The 6,913-nt window shown below is 41.8% G+C and overlaps 1 protein-coding gene across 2 annotated transcripts in view; it reads left to right on the top strand.

Moving 5' to 3' along the window:
* The first annotated feature begins 2,022 nt into the window (after positions 1–2,022).
* The window catches only part of SLC14A1 (solute carrier family 14 member 1 (Kidd blood group)), a 47,906-nt gene continuing 43,015 nt past the window's right edge, over positions 2,023–6,913 (top strand). The window contains exon 1 of one of the 2 annotated variants that reach the window (XM_058171208.1): positions 2,023–2,146. The gene's annotated coding sequence lies outside the window, so the exon portion shown is untranslated. The remainder of the gene's footprint in view (positions 2,147–6,913) is intronic. The other variant, XM_058171207.1, reaches the window with a different exon arrangement.

Raw genomic sequence — 6,913 nt, 5'->3', positions numbered from 1 at the left:
TCCCCCAGGAGTGGGGAGGGAATGGGGATTTTGCATATCCTTCCCCTGGACTGGGGTGGGAATGGAGATTTTGCAGTATCCTTCCCCTGGAGTGGGGTGGGAATGGAGACTTTGCAGTATCCTTCCCCCAGGAGTGGGGAGGGAAGATTTTGCAGCATCCTTCCCCTGGAGTGGGGTGGGAATGGAGACTTTGCAGTATCCTTCCCCCAGGAGTGGGGAGGGAATGGAGATTTTGCAGTATCCTTCCCCTGGAGTGGGGTGAGAATTGAGACTTTGCAGTATCCTTCCCCTCGAAAGTGGGCAGGGAATGGAGATTTTGCAGTATCCTTCCCCCAGGAGTAGGGAGCGAATGGGGATTTTGCAGTATCCTTCCCCTGGAGTGGGGTGAGAATTGAGACTTTGCAGTATCCTTCCCCCAGGAGTGGGGAGGGAATAGAGACTTTGTAGTATCCTTCCCCCAGAAGTGGGCAGGGAATGGAGATTTTGCAGTATCCTTCACCTGCCATGCCCACCAAGCCACGCCCACAGAACTGGTAGTAAAACAATTTGGATTTCACCATTGGATGCTTGACACACATTTTCAAATTGCTGAGGTTAAGAAACACTGATTTAATGTAAAAGGTCTCCAAACTTGGCAACTTTAAGACATGTGGACCGCAACGTCCAGAATTCCCCAGCCAGTATGGCTAGCTGAGGAATTCTCTCTCTCTCTCTCTCTTTTTTTTTTTATCTTCTCTTTTTGTATATACTTTGTACGAGATGGAATCCCACAACATTCTCTCCAGGTGAGCAAACCATTTAACTTGCCATAGTTTAAGATTGAATCTATGACGATTCTATCTCTTATGTTCTCATTTTTATTTTATTAGGATTACTTTATTTATTTTTTTAATTTTGTTTTCATTTTTGAATACAAGATCTGAAGGTTGAGCATCGATCTCTTGTCTCAAAATCAAGCCAATAGAATAGAATAGAATAGAATAGAATAGAATAGAATAGAATAGAATAGAATAGAATAGAAAATATGGAATAGAGTAGAGTAGACTAGAGTAGAGTAGACTAGAATAGAGTGAAGCGGAGCGGAACGGAACGGAACGGAACAGAACAGAACAGAAAAGAAAAGAAAAGAAAAGAAAAGAAAAGAAAAGAAAATATGGAATAGAATAGAATAGAATAGAATAGAATAGAGTAGAGTAGAGTAGAGTAGAGTAGAGTAGAGTAGAGTAGAGTAGAGTAGAGTAGAATAGAATAGAATAGAATAGAATAGAATAGAATAGAATAGAATAGAATAGAATAGAATAGAATAGAATTGAACTGAATTGCATTGCATTGCATTGAATTCTTTATTGGCCAAGTGTGATTGGACACACAAGGACTTTGTCTTGGGTGCATATGCTCTCAATGTACATAAGGATAATAAAATACATTCATCAAGAATAAAAAGATACAACACTTAGTGATAGTCAAGGTTACTAATAAGCTATCAAATAGTACTACGAAACAAAAAAAACAATATAATTGAAAGACACAAGCAATAAGGTTATAGTAAGAAGTGGGAAGAGATAGAGACTAGTAAGGAAGAGAAGAAGAAGAATAGTAATACAGTCTTAGTAAAATTATTTGACAGTGTCGTGGGAATTAGTTGTTAAGCAGAGTGATGACATTCAGGAAAAAAAACTGCCCTTGTGTCTAGTTGTTTTGGTGTGCAGTGCCAAAATATATTCTATAGCTTGATCTGATCCCCAATTAATGAATTTTGGGTCCTGGAAATTTCAAACAAATAGACTTGCAAGCAGTTGGAGAGTAGCCAGCCCCTGTGTGTATTATTATATGTTTTCATAGCCATACGTTGATGTTGGTGTTTTGCTGGGGGGAGTGCAGAAAGGGACAAAAAGAGATAAGAAAGAGGTGAGCAGGGTTTTTGCAGGAAAAGCGTTGTTAAAAAACTCACATCAAGCACTTTCCACACTGCACGGGAGGAGGAGGAAGAGGAGGAGGAGGAGGAGGGCTCCCAGACCGAGAGATTTTTTGCAGCGTATAAAAAGTGAAACAGTGCTCCTTTTGCTATCACTGACTCCGCACACCCTCCTTAGGCAATAAACTTGGCAGAGACATCAAAAGTTTCCTAACCAGATACTACTGGAAGGTAAGAAGATGTACATTCTTACTTTAATGCAGCTTGAGGTTTAAATTCTGCAGTCCCAACTGCTTTGAGATAACGGTTTCTTTACCCCCACCACTACCTTTATTAGAAAACTGCAAAAAAAAATGTTTTTAAAACCAGAAAAACAAAATGGAATTTGGTAAAAAGCGCTTGGTACCAAAATCTGGAGAGGGGACTCCATAAAGGTTTGGCGTTGTCGTGGGTTGTTTTTTTCCCCCACTTCTTGGGTCTGTTGTTGGATTCGGTGGCACTGCTGGGTGCCATCCTGCCCATTTTAATTTTCTGCCCTCCCGTTCTTGGGACAAGAAAAGCAACCGGTAGGCAGTGAAAAGAGGCAGGAAAACAGCTCGCCTGTCAGGGAAGCTGCCGAAAACTGAAATTTTTGCAGCTTTGTTCGATTTGTTTGTTTCGTCCTCAACTGAGGGTCATTGAAAGAATTGTGGGCTTAGAAAGAGGAGGGGAAGCATTTCCTCAAGAGGTTTAATGGAGACCTTCTTTGGATTAAAATCAGGGATCTATTGTACGTGAAGGATCCAGGCTAATGTGAAATTATTTCTCATGATTACTGTTGTGTTTTGGGGTGCTTTTGAAATCATGAAGGCACCTGCAGTCAAACTGAGGTGTTGTTTTTTTTAACTTTACTTGTTCAACGGGGTGAAAATTGTAGTCCTGTTGTGTCGCTTAAGGGTTGCGTTGCTGAAGAGAGATGCTCTGAGGATGCGAAAGGAATACAGGACAAGCTAATAAAGAGCTACTTGTCAGAAATTAGCAGTTCTGAGACGTCAATGGGTGCAGATAAATGCTAAGAAGCTCGTCCATGGCAACCACGCAGAATTCAGCCTCTTCATTAAACCAAACACTTTGTAAGGAAGTCAGATTGTACCCTCCGATTTTCTGAAGTGGAATCAGTTAATAAGAGGGGCGATTTTTTTTTCAATACAAGGGGGAAATGCCAATAAGGGCTTTAGATAAGTGGTTTTCAACTTTGCTGGCTTTAAGATGGGTGGACTTCCACTCCCAGAATTCCCCAGCCAACTCCCAGAATTCCCCATTCCCCATGCTGGCTAGGGAATTCTGGGAGTGGAAGTCCACCCATTTTAAAGTCAGCAAGGTTTGAAAAACGCTGATATTTTATTTTATTTATTTATTTTGTCACACAGTATATATAAGCGTAAGCATGAAATAACTACACAATAGATAAGCATATATATAAGTATGAGTGTGTAATAACTATATTAATTGGATATAACGAAAGGAAACAATAGGACAGGAGCGGTAGGCACACTTGTGCTCTTATGCACACCCTTACAGACCTCTTAGGAATGGGGTGAGGTCAATAGTAGACAGTTTTTGGTTGAAACTTTGGGGATTTTGGGAGGAGACCACAGAGTCAGGTAGTGTATTCCAAGCATTAACAACTCTGTTACTGAAGTCATATTTTCTGCAATCAAGATTGTTATGTTATTAAGATATGTTATGTTACCTATCAGCATGATTCAACTACTGGATAGTTTCTGAGGCAGAAAACTTCTATAGTGATCCTTGACTTACAGCTATTTGTTTAGTGACCATTCAAAGCTACAATAGCACTGAAAAAAGAGATGTATGACCCAGGGATGGGATTCAGCTGGTTAAGACCAGTTTGGGCGATCCGGATGCTAATTTTACATCTGGTTTGCCGAACCGGTAGTTGCAAGGACTGGCTGGCCACCCGCTCATCCCCTCCCAGGAGTCTCCATGTGGCCCATTTTGGATGACAGGTAAGTGCAGCGCCTGCGCAGAGGCTCTGGAAGGGCGAAAACGGGCCTCCTGGAAGTTCCAGAAATCCAGAAATGGGCCCATTTCCAGACTCTGGAGGGCCTCCGGAGTCCTGGGGATGCCCTTTTCGTCCTCCCGGAGGCTCAAGGAAAGATTCCAGAGCTTGGGGAAGGCGAAAACGCCCCTTCCCCGCCCGTGGTTTAGGAGGCCAAGTAGGCCACGCCCACCATGGCCACGCCCACCCAGCAACCAGGCAGAGAAGCGGTTGCTAAAATTTTTGAATGCCATCCCTGCGTATGACCGGTTTTCACTCTTATGGTTCTTGCAGCATCCCTTTGGTCACATGATCAAAACTCACCAACTGGTCTGTATTTATGACAATTGCACTGCCCTGGGGTCACGTGATCCATGCTTTGTAACCTTTCCATGTTGGCTTCTAAGAAGCAAACCTGATAGGGGAAGCCAGTTTTGTTTAAATCAGAGGTCTCCAACCTTGGCAACTTTAAGCTTGGCGGATTTCAACTCCCAGCAAAGCTGGCTGGGGAATTCTGGGAGTTGAAGTCCACCAGGCTTAAAGTTGCCAAGGTTGGAGACCCCTGGTTTAAATGACTAAATGGTTCACTTAATAACTGCAGGGGTTCACTAAACCGCCGTAGCAAGGAAGGTCGTAAGAGAGGACACAACCAGAGGTGGGTTTCAGCAGGTTCTGACCAGTTCTGGAGAACCGGTAGTAAAAATTCTGACTGGCCCCACCCCCATCTATTCTCTGCCTCCCAAGTCCCAGCTGATTGGAAGGAAATGGAGATTTTACAGTATCCTTCCCCTGCCACACCCACCAAGCCACACCCACCAAGCCACGCCACACCCACCAAGCCACACCACACCCACCAAGCCACACCCACAGAACCGGTAGTAAAAAAATTTGATACCCACCACTGGACAAAACTCACTTAACAACTGCCTAGCTTAGCATGGAAATTTGGGGCTGAATTGCAATTTTTAAGTAGGGAATTACCTGTATCTTGTGCCGATCGTTAATAATAAAGTCAGGTGTTCCTTTCCTCACTTTCCTAAATCAGCTGTTTTTAAAGACATGTATAAGCCAAGAACTGTTTGTCTATATCTTGTGGCAGGGAGTTCCATCAGAATACATTTATTTATTTACTTATTAAATGTCTACTACGCCGCCCATCTCACTCTGGAGGGTTCACAGTTCAGACTGTGCTGTACCTATCAACATCCCAGCTATTAAATCAGTTACTTGGCACGCAGAGAGGAGGTCTGGGGGATTGCGACATGCTTAATCTTGTTACTAAATGAATCCATTTCCTGAATTGACATAGCAAACTGGATCATAAATCATCAAATGCACTGAGTTTGCATAAGGGGTTAAGCCACCCGAAAACCCTGAGGTTAATGCCAACTAAACTTTACCACTTTATTGTCTAGCGTAACATTGATGCTGCCGGGTTTCGAACAGAGTTTATGAACCAGTTGTGCAAACAGAACTGTAGGGTTTTGCAGGAGAAAACGCAGCAGGCCAAAAAAAAGAAAACTCTGTGGAAAGGGATGAATATGCACCAGCTTCCTTTCCAACAACCGGCAGGAGGAGTGTGCAAAGGGAAGGGAGTGTGCAAGAAACGTCTCTCTCTTCTCTTCATATAGGAGAATTTGAGATTAACAGAGGTGGAAGGGAAGTTGTAGGTCATCTAGTTCAACCCCCACCCAAGCAGGAGACCCTACACCATGTCTAACTCAGCCTGAAAATCAGATATTTTCTGACAGTGAGAACAATCAATGGAACAGAAGTTGCCTTCAGAAGTTGTGGGAGCTTCATCACTGGAAGCTTTCAAGAAGAGACTGGACTGCCATCTGTCAGAAATGGTGTAGGGTCTCCTGCTTGGCCAGAGGGTTGGACTAGATAACCTATAAGATCCCTTCCAACTATTCTATTCTATTCTATTCTATTCTATTCTATTCCACTCCACTCCACTCCACTCCACTCCACTCCACTCCACTCCACTCTATTCTATTCTTTCATTTCATTCCATATTTTCTTTATTCTATTCTATTCTATTCTATTCTATTCTATTCTATTCTATTCTACTCTACTCTACTCTACTCTACTCTACTCTACTCTACTCTACTCTTTCATTCCATTCCATATTTTCTTTATTCTATTCTATTCTATTCTGTTAAGCTACTGAAGTTCGCAGATGACACAACAGTGATTGGTCTCATTCGAGACAATGACGAATCCGCATATAGACGAGAGGTCGAACGATTAGCCTTGTGGTGCAACCGAAACAATCTGGAACTGAACACACTCAAAACCGTAGAAATGGTGGTAGACTTTAGGAGAAACCCTTCCATACTTCCACCTCTCACAATACTAGACAACACAGTATCAACAGTAGAAACCTTCAAATTTCTAGGTTCTATCATATCGCAAGATCTAAAATGGACAGCTAACATCAAAAACATCATCAAAAAAGGACAACAAAGAATGTTCTTTCTGCACCAACTCAGTAAATTCAAATTGCCCAAGGATCTGCTGATTCAGTTCTACAGAGGAATTATTGAGTCTCATTTGTGTTGTAAATGTTGTACCTTGATGAAGGTATCTTTTCTTTTATGTACACTGAGAGCAGATGCACCAAGACAAATTCCTTGTGTGTCCAATCACACTTGGCCAATAAAAAATTCTATTCTATTCTATTCTATTCTATTCTATTCTATTCTATTCTATTCTATTCTATTCTATTCTATTCTATTCTATTCTACTCTACTCTACTCTACTCTACCCTACTCTACCCTACTCTACCCTACCCTACTCTACTCTACTCTACTGTATTCTTTCATTCCATTCCATATTTTCTTTATTCTATTCTATTCTATTCTATTCTATTCTACTCTACGCTATGCTACTCTACTCTACTGTATTTTTTCATTCCATTCCATATTTTCTTTATTCTATTCTGTTCTGTTCTG

This window comes from Ahaetulla prasina, chromosome 2 (assembly GCF_028640845.1).
Source record: "Ahaetulla prasina isolate Xishuangbanna chromosome 2, ASM2864084v1, whole genome shotgun sequence".
NCBI classification, from domain to species: domain Eukaryota; kingdom Metazoa; phylum Chordata; class Lepidosauria; order Squamata; family Colubridae; genus Ahaetulla; species Ahaetulla prasina.
Note: the sequence above shows the minus strand (reverse complement) of the source record. Positions and strands in the feature narration are given on the sequence as shown.